Source organism: Haliaeetus leucocephalus, unplaced genomic scaffold (assembly GCF_000737465.1).
Source record: "Haliaeetus leucocephalus isolate CR32 unplaced genomic scaffold, Haliaeetus_leucocephalus-4.0 Scaffold21, whole genome shotgun sequence".
NCBI classification, from domain to species: Eukaryota; Metazoa; Chordata; class Aves; order Accipitriformes; family Accipitridae; genus Haliaeetus; species Haliaeetus leucocephalus.
The window spans coordinates 578,136-597,327 of NW_010972457.1; positions in this window are offsets into that span (position 1 = coordinate 578,136).

The following is a 19,192-nucleotide window of genomic DNA, read 5'->3' on the forward strand; positions in this document are numbered from 1 at the left end:
CTTGACCCAGTTATCCATCCCAGGCAATTCCAGATTTCTCCTCCTATTAAAATCACCCTGTGATTTAGTAAGGAGTGTGTAAATGAATCACCTTGTCAAACAAGTGGAAAAAAATACACTGACTTTCACTTTTTGAAATACATCTGACCTGTTTGTTTGCTAGATATTTGTTTTAAAACATAATAACTGTTATTACTGCTGAGACAAACACAATACGATGCCAAAAACTAAACTGGATTTGCTGTTGATTTTGCATTTTTAAGTTCCAGTTACCCAGGCTGTCTGTTTTCAGTTCCAAATCATCACAAAACAACCAGATTTAACTTCTCAAGAAATGCTGGATTTACTTGAAAGAACTTTGTAGATATTAAGAGGCTGTTGGATGTGTTTTAGTGTTGGCTGTAATGGCTGAAGTTTAAAGGCTTGAATTTTAGATTATACAAGACTAAAGAATGTAGAGGAAAAAATGGGAAAGCTGGACTGATGGTGTGAATGTAGCCCATGCATTGGCTGCAGAGCCGAGTACACAATCAAAATTTTTCTTAAAAAGAGCCCCAATAAGCTGCCCCATAAATAGTTGTCATGACATGACTGAGGAGACAGCAGAGGGTAGGAATGAGGTGGTGGGGTTGGAGGAGGAATGGGATAACAGCCAGGCCCCTGAAAGAAATGTCTATGTGGCTGTAACCTGTGGGTATGTCCTGGTGGGCTGCACTCAGAAAGAATAAGTCGTGATACGGAGGATGTGAGCAGAAGCTGTGATGCACTAAGCCTGCCACCAAACACTATATTCAGGGAAACCTCACGCCAGCTGTGGCCTTGTTTACAAGTATTTAGGATAACTACTTTTCTGTTTATGGTTGGAAAAAACCCTCACTTTGGCACATTACAACCTCTTTACTGCAATTCAGTGAAAAGTTCACCATAAAAATGAGACCAACTACAGTAGCCTTTTTCTGGTTATGTGTTTTGTTGGTTTATTTTCTCTGATATTGAATTTTTTTTTACAACATTCTATGCACATTTATAAAGCTCTTTGTCATTTGTTTTATGCCAATGTTTAGTTGACTGTTATTGGCCAGGTATACTATTTTAACGTGCAGATATTTTTTTCTGTCATACCTATTGTTGGATGTGAAATTAAATTGAGCTTCTGCTGCCATTCCTGCAGGACACTGAAATTTGCTATCTGTATATATGTATACAAGAGCAGCTTCAGTGTTCAGGGGGGAAAAAAAGAAGGGTCGAGAGAAAGGATGAAGAAACTTTATTTTAAAATTTAAATTAACTTTAGATTTGTAATATTTTTTCTGCGGTAATCACGCTTCTGCATTCCCTTGCTCTAAGTAATCTGCTCCACTAATTGAATGTGTGCGTTTTCAGATTAACCCTTGGAATCACAGACTAGATGAGTTCAGGGTAATTTAAAGATGAGATTTTATGAGAGTCGGAGCTATAGATATCACCAAATTAGATGCAAGAAATCATTGTAAGTCAGCCAAAACTTGGTCCAAGTAAGCCCAAATCCAAAGTATTCATTCCATGAGCAGACCTCATCCTTAACATTAGCTTAAGCCAGGTTGGCCATGTACACAGATTTTTAGCGTGCTATAAAAAGCTTTTAGGAACAGACCAGCTTTGGGCAAGGCCCACTACCTTATAAGAAGCAAGAAGAAGAGAACTTTTTCACTAAAGAAAGAAATACCAAGAGGTAGGCTCACATTACCACGTTACTAATGATAATGATGAAAACGATACTGCATGGTATTAGAGCTATTTAGAAAGCATATCCTCAGTCAAAACAGCTTGCTGGTTTCCTTCAAGAAAGCTGTTAGATTCCTTCAGACTCTGCCCGCTCTAGAGAATTTAGCTGTGCCATGCCGTCTGCTGCCAAGCACTTCCACTCCCTGTCCTCTGTGGAACTGAGGACTGCAGCTCTATACAGTAGCCTTTTTGTACATTGAAAAGCTTATTTTTTGAAGGCTATGCCCGTGGAGCAATGCTGAGCACTGCTTGCCAAGTAAGGTAAGGTACTGGGATGCCGTGGCCTACAAGTTCCTATTTATACCAGCTCCTAATTGTTTCATTGCCCCGTAGAGTGGTCTGATCCTGAGTGAAGTTTTATATGTTCTCAGCAGCAGTGTACTTGCCTGCCTGTGCTTTCCAGTGCCCTTAGACTGTCCATTCAGACTCTATAGTGCGGGCCAAGCAACTTCCTCCTGAGCTTTTGCCAGGATCACTCTGAATCTGAATGATGGACACATGACTGAGACCACCATTGCTTCTGAGTGGTGGCATTCTAGCTTATCAGACAGTTTCCAAAGTGGTGGCTCCTTTTTTACGTATCTAAACCAATCTTGCTGCTGCAACCCTTCTTTGGCACTAGTGCTGACATTTGTCTGAGCTGTTCTATTATGCAAATCCAGCAGCAAATAAATTCAATAGAAAATAGTTTTCTGCCACGTAAGGAGTATCTCTATTACCTTTCACCTCTGTCACCACTACTTTTGTTTAGCTTGTGTCTACAGTCCCCTTCTCTACTATTCTTCCTGTATGAAAACATTATTTGCTTGCTGTAAGGTACGAGTTATATTGGTGGCTCTCCAGAGGGAAGCACACGGAATTTCTTCACCTTGCCTAATGACTATAAATTAAGGTTGACTTTTTTTGTTTATGTCTGTGCATGCATACATGTTTGTTTGATTTTGGTTATGTGTTTATGGCTTTGTGTCCTTAAATCTCTTAGTACATTAAAATTGCATCAATGTGCACTGCCCATTTAAAAGTTCACCTTTTTTTTAACCTAAAATGTAGTTTGATACTATAAAGATATAAAAGAATGCAAAATTTTTATAAATTAAAAGTTCAATGGTTCAAAATGAAGGCAAAAGCTATTGCATTTTGATTTGGTTGAGTTTTATTATACAAGCTCAGACCATAATTTAAGAACAACTCCCATATTTTGCAAGCATGGGGCAAACATATGAATATCCCACTGACACCTGAAAATTTAGAACTGTATTATTCATGACTGTTATACTTTAGGGATTTTAGTGCTTTGTGTCACGCATGCTGCTGAAATAAAGGCATGTTACACCTATGCAATTTCATCACCTTGTCATTTAGACTGGACCATAACATAACCTGAGATGATGCAGGCAGGGGAAATACAACATACCACTCATTTCACTAACTAACTCACATGTTACATGCTGAAAAATGTTTTTACTCATGTTGAATAACCCTGTCATGCCCATTTCTGTTAAGGCTTCACAGTTTAGTCTTTGGAAGTTGCTAGTGATGTTGAAAATGATGAAGAATGATGAAAATACTGTATGAGCTAAACTGTGAGAGTCTGTCCTCTCTCAATCTGTTCCCACTGTTGCTTTTGCTCACACATGGTGTTGTAAGGCAATTAATATGAATTGAGTTTATTCATTGTGCTCATCCCAGAAGTATGAAGTTTCATGCATGTATGCCAAACTTATTGTCTCATATACTGTAGTTCTGTTTACCCATGTTTGGAAGTTTCAGAGAGCTAATCAGAGGAAAATACAGTTATTCCATTGCATAATGGAACAGGCACAATGTTAGACCAATATTATACCTGTCACAAAGAGAACATTTTACCTGTGTCCCATTGTAATAGCTTTGTTAGTTTAAAGACCCCAAGTCTCTCAGGGAGTGTCACAAATCCATATAATGTCCCTTTGTGCTAGATTTTTGTATTTCTCTCTCTGATTTAGTAGACAGATGTGAAAAAGCGCATGAAGCCAGATAACTCCCTAGTAACTACACAGCTGCAGATGTTGAAAAGAGCAAGTTATTCTGGCTAAGGTCAGTATTAATTTATGCTCAAAACTTTCCTTCCAGACATGCCATTTTTTGATGGTATAATATATCTTACTGTTATTTTGGGCTGATCCCTCCCACACTGATCAAACTGCTTCCCCATCTGTGGCCTCTTCTAGCATAAAGTTCTAAAGCATTCAGATCCCAGTGTTTGCTTTTCCTGGGCAAGGGGAGTAGTCTTAATTCACAGACAAAAGCAACAGTAGGCTAAAAAGTCTCTAGACAGCAGAACTTCAAGGCTTTATGATATCTTGCATCTATGAGAGTTTGCAAAAACAGTTTCTTCTCTACCTTCATCTTGTTATTTCTGCTCGGAAGGGCAACGCAATCAACAGAAAAAAGTTCTAGTTTGCTTTTGTCACTGGCCAAATTCTGAATTTTCATGTCTTTTTTTCCCCTCCCTTCATCTGTCTAAAACTCTTACCAAATCCCCACTCTGCTATGACCCCAGGTTTGGCAGAACAACAAGTTGAACTCTGTATAATATAAACAGAAAGTACAAAATAAAGTGCTGCTTTATAGTCAATTGGCATTAGCTAGTGGTCATTCATGGTAGGGTAACATGGTTGCCTAATGCTTTAAAATTCGAGGTGGGTTGGGTAATCATGCAGTGTTAAAAGCTATATTTAAACTATAAACTGACCTCATTTAGCTCGGACAACTGCATTTCCCATACAGAACATTAGTTTTAATTTTTTAAAGTATATTTTAAAAGATTCTAGGTTAGTGAAGGTCATTCAGAGGTCTTAAAGCCTCTTCTGGCATACCTCCGAGTTTAGCAGGAGTCTTTCCACTTTTTTCAAACATCAGTGGTTGTTGAAAAAGAACAAGCAGACAAGCAGCTGGCCTTCAATGGGAAGGCTGCAAACACAGCATGGTACATTGCAGGCATATGCCTTTTTGCTATCAACTAGCCAACAAAGTTATAGAGCTGCCCTAACTTGGCACTTTTAGCAGTTCTTACTATTTTCAGCTCAGCACCATGCTAATGAAGCTGAAGGGCTTCAGGTCAACTTGGAGCATGAGTAGGAGCAAATTGTCATCTGCACAAAATATGTTTTTTAGATATACCTACAAAAGACTGCCCCACATACACACTGTCCAATGCCAAATGAATCTATCACATTAGGACAGTAGCCCAGCAAATTATCTTATTGACTCTGGGAGTAGAGCAAGGGGAATTCATGTGGAAAGGAATTGATTCAGGTTTGGAAAAGAATTGCAAAAGAAATGTCATAACCTATTGAAGCAGGCTAAGAATGGTACAGTTCTCCTTGGTATTATTTCCTAGAAATGAATTATGCCTTAAGAAAAACACCTGTCTATGTTACATATGTCCTAACTCTTCCCTCTCATGGTACAGAAATACCAGGTTCCTCACTGGAGAATCTCAGTATTGGCCCATGATCATGACTGGGGACAGACTTTTTAGTAGAGCCTGTAGTGATAGGACAAGGCGTAATGGTTTTAAACTAAAAGAGGGTAGATTCAGACTAGATATAAGGAAGACATTTTTTAAGATGGGGGTGGCTGAAACACTGGAACAGGTTGCCCAGAGCGGTGGTAGATGCCCCATCCCTGGAAACACCAAGGTCAGGTTGGATGGGGCTCTGAGCAACCTGATCTAGTTGAAGATGTCCCTGCTCATTGCAGGGGGGTTGGACTAGATGACCTTTAAAGGTCCCTTGCAACTGAAACTATTCTGTGATTCTATGATTCTATGATTCTTTGACTTGTGTCACAGCACACGGTATTGTGGTGTTCATGCCTGGTTTTGGAAATAGCTATTTTATTTCTGCTGCTTACCAATTTTGCCTGCAGGTTTTCCTCCATATGCACAAAGGTTCAGTGTTTGCATATAAGGCAGCGTAAGAGAATTTTTTTCCTTGTAGCCACTTGCACTGGAAATTAAAAGAAAAAGTCATAGGAAAAATGTAATGTCTCAGGGGAAAAAAAAAGTTTGCTTTTGCAAAATTCAGATCTGGGGGCAAAATATGAGTAGACTGTTACCTTTTATAATTCAGGGAGTATGGTTATTTGGGTTTGGGTCATCAATACACAAACCCAAAATAGTTACTTTTTTTGAAATGAAAAATTTCACCCCTGAGAAAGCTCCAAGTTATCTTGAAAAAAGATAGTGTATCTCTAAAATTGAGATATGCAGCAGTTCTGAAGGATCTGATCTCTATAAAAGTCACTGGAACAATTCCCGTTGATTCCCACTGAATTAGAGTCAGGTCTTAAGAAACACCAAATTTAGTTAGCTTAACTTTAAAATATTCCCTTGATAGAAAGCTGTCATGTGGTGTTGAGCAAATAATAAATAAAAGTTGCCAAAGTAAAAATGGCTTGAATGACAATCGTGCTCTTGGTCTCCCAGCCTTCTAGACCAGGGAGCTGGCCAAAGCATGCCATGGTTCCCTCTCTGCTAATGTGCCTGTGTTTCTCTCCCCGGAGTGAAAGACAAAGTGGGAGCCTGAGGAATGCATATGTCTCGCTCTGATAGGAGGATGTAACATAGCTGGGATGCACATCCAGAAGTTTGGGAGTATTCTGGGTGCTCAAGTTAAGGTACAGTTACTGTGAGCTTTGGATACTGTAAACTAGCAAGTTAACTGAGTGGGTTTAGTATGGTTGTAGCCTTTTGCATTCTTTGGACTTTGTTGTTTAAACTAGTATTTTTGCTATTAGATACACTTTTAAGACACTCCCTAGGTCCTCCTCAGTTTTATTAGTGTGTCTCTACTGCTTATGCCAGTGGTTGTATTCTATTCTTAGAGGTGTTACTTTGTCGATATACACTGCCCCTTAAAATCACTCTTATTTATTGCCTACAGCATACACATAATACCCATCTCTAGTAATTTGCAGCTGATCTCCTGGAAATGCTGCCAAAATCCCAGGAAGACTTCAGGATGGTCCCCTTTACTTGTTGGATATAGTGTTTAGTGGCGACCCCATTTCACAAATGCTTGCCATGTTTTTTCAGCTGTGCACCTGCTTTGGAAAGAAATCTGAAGTGGAGCCTGATGTTGCCTTCACAAGGCAGAGCATGCTAACCCCAGGCACAGTATCTCACTCGGCAAGCAGAGTCAGCAGCAGAAATTCCAGTTACCATGTTTTGTAGATGCCAGATCTTAAGCTTCAGCTCTCTGGCACTAAACTGCAATGTGCTGTGGATCTCATGCCAGAATTAAGGTTGCCTGTTCATAGTATAGACATGTCTTTCATGTTTGAAATTATGTCTAAGGAAGAACCGGAGATAAGACAGATACTGGCAAAGGGAGAGAGGAGAAGGGAATTTCTACATTTATTAGTCATGTTATTGAAGAAAGAGGGAAGATTTTATCATGTCTGTCTTGCTGAAAGCAAGGCTCTGGGTTCACAAGATCTGCTGGTAACTGCATAACTGAGTCTACTTTCATACATGTTAAACGTCACTTTCTTTACAATAAAGGGGAAGAAAGTTCTGTCATCGAGGTGTTTGCTGCATGTATGCCTCTGTAGGCATGACCGATAGGTGACAATTAAGCTGGCATTTGTTCTAACTGTTAATAAAATGTGAGTGGGGGGAACACAGCGCTAATCTAAACAAGGATGGGAGGAAAGCTATGTAGTGCACACTCCGCTGGCCCAGCCCGAATAAAGGGCTGAAGTCGTAGCCACCCACTGCTTGGTAAATGTGTGATTAAAGTACTTATCATGAAGAAATAAAGACTAATGATGTGAAGAGAACTCCAGCATTCCTACTTATGGCAAGCCCTTTAATGGAAAAAAATCTGACTTATTCACTGCAAGTGCAGTATTTTGTTGTTTTACTGGTAAGAGGAGCATGGTCCCTTTAAAAGCCTTGGCCTCCTTTTCTAAATGTTGCTGCTGAGCTGTGCCCCACCCCTGCATAAGCAACACCTGCATCCCTGCAGGGTACTTTCTTCTTGATAGCTTGTATACCTTGATAATATATGTTGGTGGAGTGGCCTAGATTTGTGATTTTGAGCCATCCGTTTTATTAATGTAAGGACATTGATCTAACATTTGCCAGAACCCCAGTGATGTAATAACTTACCGTGCTTCTAATATCCTTTTTGCGGCATTTGTGTTCTTGGTAGCCACTGGGCTGCCGAGTTTTAAAAGGAAAAAAAGACACACACCCCTCCAAGACACTCTCAAATGGCAAATCCTAGCAAGAAGAATACAAAACGATTCCTGATAGCTTGGGACTGTGGGAGCTGTATGCAACAGTCTTCTCGGCAAACTGATTGTGTTTCAGAGTGGTTTGTCAGCGTTGACTGACTGCTTATGACATGAATTGGGGGTCTGTGCAACAGAAATGTGTAACATGTCTGGGAATCCTCAAAGTACAGATCCTATAGGGTCGGAGGAAGCCTGATGGATTTTAAGGAGGAGTGAGGCATTTGGGAGTGATACAATATTCAAGGCTTCCAGAAATCTTTCTTCCCCAAGCTGTATACATGTGTATTGCTCTAAGAAGAAATAATTAACTTGCAGAAAAAAATGCAGAGGATAATGTTCTTTGCCTCTTGACGTGCGTGCTGTTGAAGTTCTACAAGGGACCAGACTGCTGCTCTCAGGAGCAGTGGGTTTACTAACAGGCTTAAGGCTACTTTCAGCCATTTCTGCTTCTCACCAGAAGTGTCGAAGGGGTGTGAGCGGAGTATTACTGCTGCACTCTGATGTTTATCTGCTTCTGGTAAGATCCACCAGAGCAGAGCAGGCATTCCCCAACAGATATTTTGGGTCCTCCAGCACACTCAACATACTGGCGGTGTATTGACAGATTAAGGTCACATTTTCCTTGTTCAATGGAGGAATAGGGAAATTAAAGCCACTGCATTTTCAGTTTTTTACACATTTAAAATATAAATGGGGCAAATAAGATACTCCTTTGAAACAATTAATGAGATCTTCATTATGTAGGAAGGAAAGAGAGAGAGAACAAAATGTTAGGACTGAGGCCAGGGAGGCAAATACATGGAGGAGAAAAATAATCATAGAGCATAGGCACAATGTAAGCTGCAGAAAGAGGCAAAGGAGAAAAAAGTGTGGGGCTTACTGGGTTAGGATGGCAGGAGGCAGGGAGATGGCTGGCAGAGAAAAAATGAAGGCATGTGCATGCCCACCAGAAGGAGCTGCACAAATACCAGCTGGGGAGGAGCTGCTCTTCCCATGCTTTACAGGATCAGAGAGCAAGTGCAGTATTTTGGTGTATGTTTGTATAGTGTATAACACAATGCAATTCCAGTCCTGATTACTATTAAAAGATAGTGTAGACATAATGAAAAATCATCACATACAGGCCCCAGTAGGAAAGATGAGACAAGGGCTTAGCAAACCCCTGGCTGACCTAGTCTGTCACTCCTTATTTTGTTCCCAGTTATTCATTGCAGAGCTAATTAGTGGCATATTGTAGAAGTGAGGTCATTAAGACTTAGACCCCTCTGCATCTTCTCCAGCTAATTTTAAAACCAACTAGAGTGTTTTGGTACATTTCCTTTTTGTAGACAGTGCCACTCTATTCACCCCCTCCCCCCCGCCTTACCCTTTATTTTGGCATTTGCACATTGTCACTGCCATTAGTAGGGCTTCCTTTCAATGCAGCGCAATGTCTGGAGATTTCCCAGTGTAATCCCAGACACGCTGCTGTTCTTTTCTCTGGACTATAGTCCTTGCCTGGAGTAGGTGGGAGCAGTACGCAGATTCTGCCCCACATGCTTCGCATCAGAAGGATGTCACTTGTGTGTAGATTGAGAACTGAGCTGCACTAGAGAAAACTTCAAGGATGACAGACAGCTCTGGAAAATCAAATCACCTTTAAAGAGAAACACACAGCATTTAGCTGGCTCCGCACTGATAACAAGCATTTACAATCACTAGATCATGACAACTGCACCATGCAGGGATAATTGTCTGTTATAAATGGCACTGTAGTAAGGAGGAGACCAATGATCTGTCTTTAACACGATTATACACCACAAATCAACGATAAGGCAGGCATTGCTTCTCTGATTCACTTTCATCAAAGATGAATGACCATAAGGCAAAGAAAAACAAAAATCAAAACAAAGCACATAATATAGGGTTGCTTTTCAGCCTAAAAATATCTAGAAATTAATTCTTTTGTAGACTGATAGACTGATGCATCTGAGCAATACAATCGCAGAGAGAATGCGAGGTTTATAAATTCATTTTGGCCTTAGTGTTCACTCTGCAGCATCCTGCACCACACAGTACGCAGGAGGTGTTAAACTGTGAGGGAGATAGGAGAGCAGAGTCCTCACCACTTGCAATTACCAGAATCCTCAAGAGCACGTTCCTCTTGAGCCAGTGGTGTCATTTCGGTGTCCTGGCTAAATTTCAGTTTGATTAATTACATTCTGACTATTTAATTTCCCAAGAAGCATAGTTGTCATTGTCTTTAATTATTTGGAGATCGAATCTGCATGGGGTTTTTGAGCATGATAGTTACACATAAAATTCTACATGCATATTGTGTTTTGCAGGCAAAGAAAAAGACACAGGATTTGAACCAAGGAGCTTAAAATGAACATATGAATGAACAGCATCTGGGGAAATGAGTTGAGGTAAAGGTTGGTACGTGGGAGTGTGAATGGAAGGGAAATGTGAATGTAAAGGAAAAGGAATGTATCTGTAAAGTGATAGATTATATAATTTGCTTTATTTTCTATATGTCTTGCTAGAAAGTTCTCATGATGTTTGCAGTCTTAAAGGAATTTACATTTCTTGCTTTTGGTGCCCTGGTATTGAAAAGCTTTAAAATGGGATTTTGCAGAGAGAGGGCCAGCAGGTTGTACCAGGATCATAGAAACCAAACAAGCTCCCTTTCTCCATTTATGTTGCCTCTGGAAACACCATGTCCACAAGCAAAGACAAGAATGATTTATTTAATTAATCACAAGGCATGACTATAATTTTATTTCTCATCTGAAAAATGAGAAATATGCTTCCAGCAGTACAGTGCCCCTTCTACATGACAGACCAGGGACCTGTTTTGGGTACCTCAGACATCTAGGAATCGAGCCTAAAATTGGGACAGTGCCTTAGCAGTTTTGTCAGCCGAATCCTAAATCCAAATCCTAAACTGTTTCTTACAGTGTCTGTGTTTTCCCTAGCGTGTATCTCATCTGAACAGTGACCAAGCTTGACCTATTTTGTTCAAGATTTGATGAGATCACAGTGCAAGCTTGTCTAACTGCAGGCCATAAATTGTTGTAATCCTCCATCTGGTCGCTCTCTGACAAGCGTATGCTTTGCTTAACCAGGGCGATGTAGTCTAGCAGTGCTGTCTTCTAGGTGCTGAAGTCCTTAGGCACATGAGCAGGGTGGGGGAGCTGTAGGGTTCCCCAAGCTGTAGCATTCACATACTGGGCGACTGGACCTTGCAGAAGCTGGACCAACTGTGCATTGACTGTAAGGCCACTTTCAGATTGCAGGTTTTCAGCTGGAGTAAGGCAGCATTGCTACTTCTTGCTGTTTGCAGTTTTCTGGGGGCCTTCTGTGGTGATGTCCATACTGAACGTTTGATCCTTGTCTGTAAAGATGACACTTTTAGATATGCAGACAAAATGCTTTACACTGAAAATGACTTTATACCTACTTGAAAAGGCAAATGGGTGCCTTAATTTTGCTTTTTTTTTTTCCTCCCCCATTTTAAAGAGCCACTGACTGTGGTACTTAGAAAACTGTTTTCCTAAGTGTTGGTAAGCCATGTAGTCCTTTCCCTTCTCTCTGACACCTCCAACAGCAGCAGAATCTCTGGATATGCATAGCCTGCTTTGGTCCTTTAAACTATATTATTAGTGGACTGAGGTCATCACTTCTAATTCAGGTTGCCCAGTACTTCCTACATTGAGACTGTATTGATTTTATGTGTTTAGAACTTCATCAAACATTAATTGTCCTCAGTGTGTGCTTCAGACAGAATATGTGTAGAAAATGTCAGCGAAACAGTTCAAGTATTTCTGCAAACAGGATAAAGAATAACAAATTGAGGGCTGAAAATATTAGAGAACTTTTTTTTGAGAGGCTCTAGTGCTCCTGTCCACTCAGGAAGAGAGATGAAACTTGGCAGGGAAAGGGATGAATTTTGTGTCAAGAGATGAGCTACGAGCTGTAAGCCAGTCTCAGTTTTGCGACTAAATATTGCAAAAACAGTTTTCATACCGGCTAGCTGCAGCATGAACCTGGAGAGAAAACAAAATCACTCTCCATTATTTGACCCCTATTTGTTCTGTTCACTGAATGAGACAGGGGTCTTTAGGAAGGAACATAAAGGAGCATGCAATTAAAGACAGGTACCAGGATGCAACCAAACCAAATACTTAACTGAGATTATACCAGCAACACTAATTTTGATCGGTTGCAGCTTTTAAGTGCTTAAGTTAAATTTTTTTCCCAATTTTTACTTATAGTGAGGATTTACAGATGTGATTTCTGCAATAGCGTATGAAGTGTAGAGGGGGGTGCTTTTAAAGCTGATCAAACTTGTTTGTCAAAAATTTGGCTATTTTGGGTCAAGCAAGAAAATAGTGGAGTTTAAAATTGGTCTAAATGCTCTTGTCATGTGGGCAACCTTTTTCAACACTTTGTGTGACTGCCAGGATGTTTGAAACCTGTAAGGTAATATCCTCCTGGAAGTGCAAATGGAAACTAATACAATACATGCATATTTGTTGTCAGGGCTGTCTGTTATTGAGAACTCACTAAGAACCCATTGCCTTGGGATGACTAATTAAATACTGATTTACTTACTCTCCAGACTTCAGTTTCTTCCACATCTTAAGCAAAGAGCAAAGGAAAACTCTGGAATTGGAGAATACAGGAAAGAAAAAAACTTGGGAATGCAGGCATACCCGGCACCCAGGTATCGGCTTCTTTAAGCCAGCTGAGCACAATTCTGCCTTTTGAAGAGTCAATTACTAATTTTTGGTGGGATCCTTGTGATTCTTTGGCCTCTGTTGGTTCATGAACAGCAGAAGGGCAACCGTTTTTTTGCTTTTTACCATATAATGCAGTGTCCAACAGCTGCCTTTTCTAATAATTAGGCAGCGATCACACCAGCTCACTGAATTCCTCAGTCCTATCACGCTTTCTCCTAGTCTTCTGTTATTCACCAGTGAGCCCTGCTCCTATGCTTAGTGCAGTTCTTCTAAAACCAGGTTTGCAGTTGTGCTCAAAATGAAAGTATTTTTCCTTGGTTAAAAAAAAAAAGCTCTCTAAGTCTACCACAGTGTCATAACCACTTTAAACTGGCTGAAGCCAACAACGCTATCAAAAAGATAAGTGTTGCCCTTTCTCCCACCTCAGTCCTGCCCCTGCACAAGATCAGCACAAGGATTTGGACAACCACACAATGAACCAGATCAGGAAACTGATCCAAATTAAAAATGAGTTTGGCCCCTGAACCATTTGTTTTCCCCAGCCAGATCAGTTCCCTAGGCCTGTTCAGTTCGCAGCTGCACCAACAACTGTGCCAGCACAAAGGGGGTGCGTGACATGGGGTTAGGGATGAGCAGCTGATGTGGAGGAGGAAGGGTGGGACTGTTTTACTACTGACTTATGCAGCCAAGAGTGACACTGAACTTGGGCAACGTGACTTAGACTTGCACCAGCTTAGAAAAATTGAAAAGAGGTTTCTAAATTACTCAAGATAAGTACTGTTTATGTGGGGAATAAAAATAAGACATGGTACCTTTTTCTTCTATCATTACATAAATGGGCTGAGTGTTTTATCACAAAATATCAACAAAACGTGGAAGTAAAGGGACGCATTTAGATGCAATATGTGTGATTTTGTTAGTCTTCCAATGGTGTAATATAGTTGTCTCCTCTTCGGGTATAAAGAAGGAGATAAAGCTCTGTATCCAGACAACTACCATGGTTTGCCCAGCCTTCATCCATCGCTGCAATCCAGTCCTACCCCAAGGCCTCTTTAGCTAGTGGATGCTAGTGCAACTGCCCGACCGTGGCACTGCCTAGCCCTGCGTAGCAAGCTGTGACACACAGCCACTTGCACGGCACCAGTCATTAGTGCACTGGTTGTACAGCCAGTGCAACCCAGTGACCAAGTAGTAAGAGCTCAGGATTGCCAAACCACCTTTGATTTCTTTTCTCACAGAGTTATTAGCTTTAATTTTGTATTTGCCACCTGCCTGAATAAATTTTAATATATCATTTGCTGGTGGTTTTTGCAACAAGATGTAACTGGGACAAGGACTGTAAGAACTTGAAAACAGTAATTAAAATGGGAGATAAGATTAATCTTAGTGGTGTCTTCCAAGAAACCAGTAGTAGAGCTAGGTTATTCCAGTTATGTAAATCTTTTTAAGCTGAGTGACTGAAGAGAAATTTAATTTTCAAAGAACCAATAATGTTTGGTTACCTGGAGTCCCTTATCTCTTGCTGAGGTGATAGCCAGGAGAAAGTGAAAGTACCTTCAAAAGCTTCTACATGGATGCAGGCAAGATCCAAAGGGAGAATTTCATTCTCTAGAAAGTACAGTACTGGTGCAGTACAGTGGGCAGCAATACTGTGCTTCGTGGCAGCATGCGATTAGCCATCAGAACACAGCGCAACCTCCCTTCTTTACCAGAAATGTAATATTCCTGGAGCAAAGTCCTTATGTCAGCATCTAAAGAGAAAACAACCAATAAAGGAGATAAGGAAGTGCCCTGCTTAGTACTTTGTTTCAGCCCAAACCTTTTGGATTCGTAACTTTTAAAAAGGATCTTGGCAGCTTTAGCTGGGTACGTTAACCTTAGGAAAGTAATGAACTTTGGTCTGAATCCCATCATCTCTGGGGTGGGAAAGATCAACGACTACTCAATCTGATCAAAGACCTTTCTGGTACCTGCAGATAGATTTACAGCAGAAGCCTTATTTAATGTCCCAGAGGGAAATACATGTAATAACCTTGTAAAATTATCAGTTCCATATTTATTCTGTATAAATCCCACTTCATCATGGTGGGCCAGTTTAGGAAGAACTTCTAAGAGTGAAATGGGTTCTTTTGTTCTTTTGCATGTGAGAGTGAGTCAGGAAACTAAGGCAGGTCCCAAGCAGACATTTGACTTTACAGAGACAAACTCACGAAGGGTTCATTCTAGAAAATGGCAAGGCACACCAAAGCAGGAGTATAGAGAGCCCTCATGTCACAACTTCTGTCTTCAAGGCCTTTCACAACTTAGTTCCTCTTTGTTTGTGTGCAACCTACACAGCGCCAGCTCAAAGCTTCTCTTCAGTGAGGGAAAATTGAATCTTGGCACTCAAGGATGAGGACAGATCCACTTCTGGCACAAAACAGCTTACTTTGGCTTGCAGCGGGCGGCGCAGAAATCACTTTTGCGAGGATGGCACCAGAACAGTTCCCCCAAGCACCAGCCTCCTTAAACAGCTCGAGGTACCACCACTCCGATAATTCTGCATCCCTGCTGAAGGGCTGGTGATGGGCCTCTGTGCTCAGCCCCACTCGGTCAGCCTTGGGCATGTGCTTGGGGCTGCTGAGGCTGCTCCGCTTCTGCTGCTGGGCCCTCTTTAATGGAGACAGGGTGTCAGCTGAGCAGCTCTGCTGCTGCTATCATTTTGCTGCCCCGTTCCGTCTGCCTCTGGAGGTCACAGTTCAGCCACCCCATGCCACTGTACCACTTCTGCTGTGGTGCAGGACTGAAGTATTCAAACTAGCTCAAACCCAAGTGCCCTTCTCGACAGTGGAAATCAGCTATGAACTCAGTGCTACTGTGGCTAGACAGGTCCTTGCGCCTAGATGGGTTTGGAAACCCACACGCAGCTGGGCACAGTTATGATGACCTCCTAAAAATACTCCTTACCTTCTCCCACATGCTGTCTTCTGCCTGAGGCATCTTTCCCAAACAGATTTGTGTAGTTGCTAAACAGTCTGCGTATCCTATTTTAATAATACTGAGGTGGGAGGCTTGTTTAGTACCTCACCTATTCAAAGAAGAAGCAGACAAGCCGTGAAGGACAGGGGTTGATAAATTTACCAGCCAGTCCAGGAAAGAAGGAAATAATGAAATCAAGTATCCTTAGAAAGCTGTAATTCTTCTTGACAGAAATGCCTCTTCTCTCTGAAAATACTGTTGGTATTTTCCCCCACTAGGGCAACACTGTAATGGCTAAAAAGAAAATGAATCCAGTGATTTTAGTGTAAATAATAAGTTATGCATTTGATACAATTTAATTATCCGTGAAACTTTACTTTCTGGCAGAAACCTGGTGTACATAAAGGTGAAGCAAAGTTACTGAGTTTGGAGCTAAACTGTCTCCAGAAGGCCCTCTCTACCCCTGGAATCTCTTGAATAAACCAGATGAAGCCTGGCTGAGGTTAACAGGAAATACTAAATCATAATCTGCATATAAACTCTGATTTCAGAGGAAGATTGAAAGCTAATAGTAGTAGCAGCAGTATCAGTAGTAGTATTTCTTAAATATTTCTTACATAACATGATGGTATAAAATATGCAGCTTAATGAATATCTTTTAGCACTCTGCCTTCTGATAAGCTGTTTCTGAGACACAGATTTTAAAGGTGACTAGGCAGGTGCTTAGTGAGATGTTAAGATGTGTCTATCAGATTAAAGTTTCCTTTGAGAATCTTATTAGAAGTTTATCTGCCTAAGTGCCCCAACTCCATTAAAATTCAGGTTCACAGGCCTTATGACTGATGGTGTCATTGGATTGTACACCTAATCTGATGAAAAGTCAGGCTGTTTACAGAAGGGATGGTTCTTCTCTTTCTTCATTGCCCCAGCCTCACAGCCTGTTTTCCTTGCATCAGTCTGAATGATCATGTAGTTGCAGAGTAAAAAGAGAGAAAAAAAATTCTGTTGCTTCTTGAGAGAGCACAGTTACTTTAGCCCAATACAGAGGAGGAACACTGTTGTAGGAGTAGCATCAAGCTAGATACCCAGGGCTATGTGCCCCTCTGCTCTCCTTTTTTCAGTTTCCTCATGTTATTCAGAAAAGCCAGGCAGATGCTAATGATGTTTAATTAGGGTATATTAAAAGTCGCCGATGGAGTCAGAAGTGGTGAATCTACAAGTAAGACACTGCTGATACTACTCACACACGGAGTAATGGGTTTGGACAGTTAGCTATGAGTTGAACATCCTGGAGTAGGCAGCAGACTTGCAGTTTTGACTTGGGTGTGTACCAAAACACCCCAGCCAGGGAAGCCTTGTGGCAGATTTGACCATGACTGTTTCTGCTTGCCCTCTGGTCTTCTCACACGACTGATCTGTCTGAAGCCAGTTCTAACCAGGACAACCATTCTGGTTATTAAACATCAGAAAAAGGCCATACTAGGCTGTTTTATAGCCCTTTTTAGGTAAAGGAGCATATTAATGTGATCCTCTCCAAGCCTCAATGTAAGTAGAAAATAATTTAATTCTCTCATGCTGAAGCGAACCAACCAGTCAACCCTAACAACAGCAAAAGCAGTAAAAATGTGGTTCTAACCAGACACCTGACAAACTGCAGTGCTTCCCTAATTATCTTCTTGTCATATCTGTTTAGTGTGAATCATGCACTGAATAGATACTCGAGGAATGAGGATCCAGTGGATGGAGCTTGCCGCCCACCCCAGTCCTGCCAAGTCAGCCTGCAGAGCAGAGCAGAGCAGACCTCGGGCACATGTAAGGCATTTTCCATGTATTTCCCTGTGTGAGACTGGATCACCGGACTGCCAGGCTCTTGGGGCAGATGCTACTGCTGCATCCACCACTCTTGACCCAAGACACTTGGCCCTGATTTAAGCACTACCGCACTACAAAAACTAGTAGCAGCCTCATGTTTCTTCTGTACCTTGCTTGCAAATATCTTCATTACATTGACAAAACTTAAAGACATTTTAGTTTGTCTTGAGGTAAACCTTTACCAGTTTATCTGCAGCCCAGTGCTGCACTGTATCTGTGCGTGATTGCATGTAAGAAGAAAAGTTTACTTGCTAACTGTAATTGCGTACAGTACGACCACAGAATACAAGTTAAAGCTGATTACCAAAGTTTATTCATCTTGAATCAGTCAAGGTTCAAAACTTAAGCGGTAAAATATTAATTTTATTCCAGGCTTCCCCCATCAATGTTATGGCATCATTCTGCATTAGGAGTTCCCCACTATGCTTCTGTTGTAGCATGCTACCTACCAGTGTGGTACAATTTACCTGTTTGCAATTTATACAGTATTTACGTGAAAAAGAAATGGATGGATTTTAGATTACGAAGTTAGAAAGAAGTGCCGGTAACCTCACAGCCATAAAACTGGGTATTTTTTACTGCTGCAGTCATGCACCTTCTGTGACCTGGGGCAAGCCATTCCAGTTCTGTGTCTTCAGAGTTGTAATGCACCTGGGTGGGCAGGTGGGTGAGTCCAGGACTACTGTTCATCTGGTAAAACTCTCAGGGCCGTAACTTCTCTGGGCCGCAGTTCTGCTGGGTTTTAAAATGAGATTAATACCATACCTCGAACTTCATATACACGTGAAAACTTACTGGCATAAATACAGAGATGTAATTATGCCAGTGCAGGTGTACCGAAATATTTTGCCATGTAGAAACATCTTGCACTTGTTACTTCGTATCTCCTTCCAGGAACGACGACTGGGTAAAAGCCAAAGTATTTCTTAAAGCATCAGTTTCAGTTCAATCCTACTTGCGCTAACGCTCGTCCGGGTGCTGTAAATTTAGGCTCCTGCAAACGCAGTAGGCAAGAGAGGCTTACCGTACCTCAGGCGGGCTGCAAACGTCCAGCTAGGTCCACTGCTGAGCAGACGCTCGCCGACTCGAAGGGAGTTCGTTTCACAGGGCCACAGGGGCGAGACTTCATCACGATATATCTGATGGCGCGAGGAGCCTCGTGCTCTTTCACAGGTTTACCTGCATACATTAGGAGCAACTGCAACAGCACCTATGGCCAGGACGAGGTCCCCGCGTAAGGCGCCTGGGGGTGAAGAGCGGTCTGTCGCTGGGCGGTATCACAAGCAATTACTCCAATATTAAGAACAGGGAAAGTGAGGGGCTGAATCACCTGTAAGCAGGAGGCAGGATGAACTCCAGCTCCGTCGGGGCGCTGCGGGGATTAACTCTAAGTGCGAGTCTCACGCTGGCCGGAGCTTTTCTCACAGGAGCACCTCAGCCGCGCTCCAGCGGCTACACCGGCGCCTTTTCAGCCTCCGCCAAGCCCCGAGGGCGGCCGAGGCAGGGCCCTTGGGGCTAAGACAGCGGGACGGGGGAATGAAGCCACCCAAGCGCCTCGCCTCGCCCTCCTCCCGTTCCCGTTCCCCCTCCCG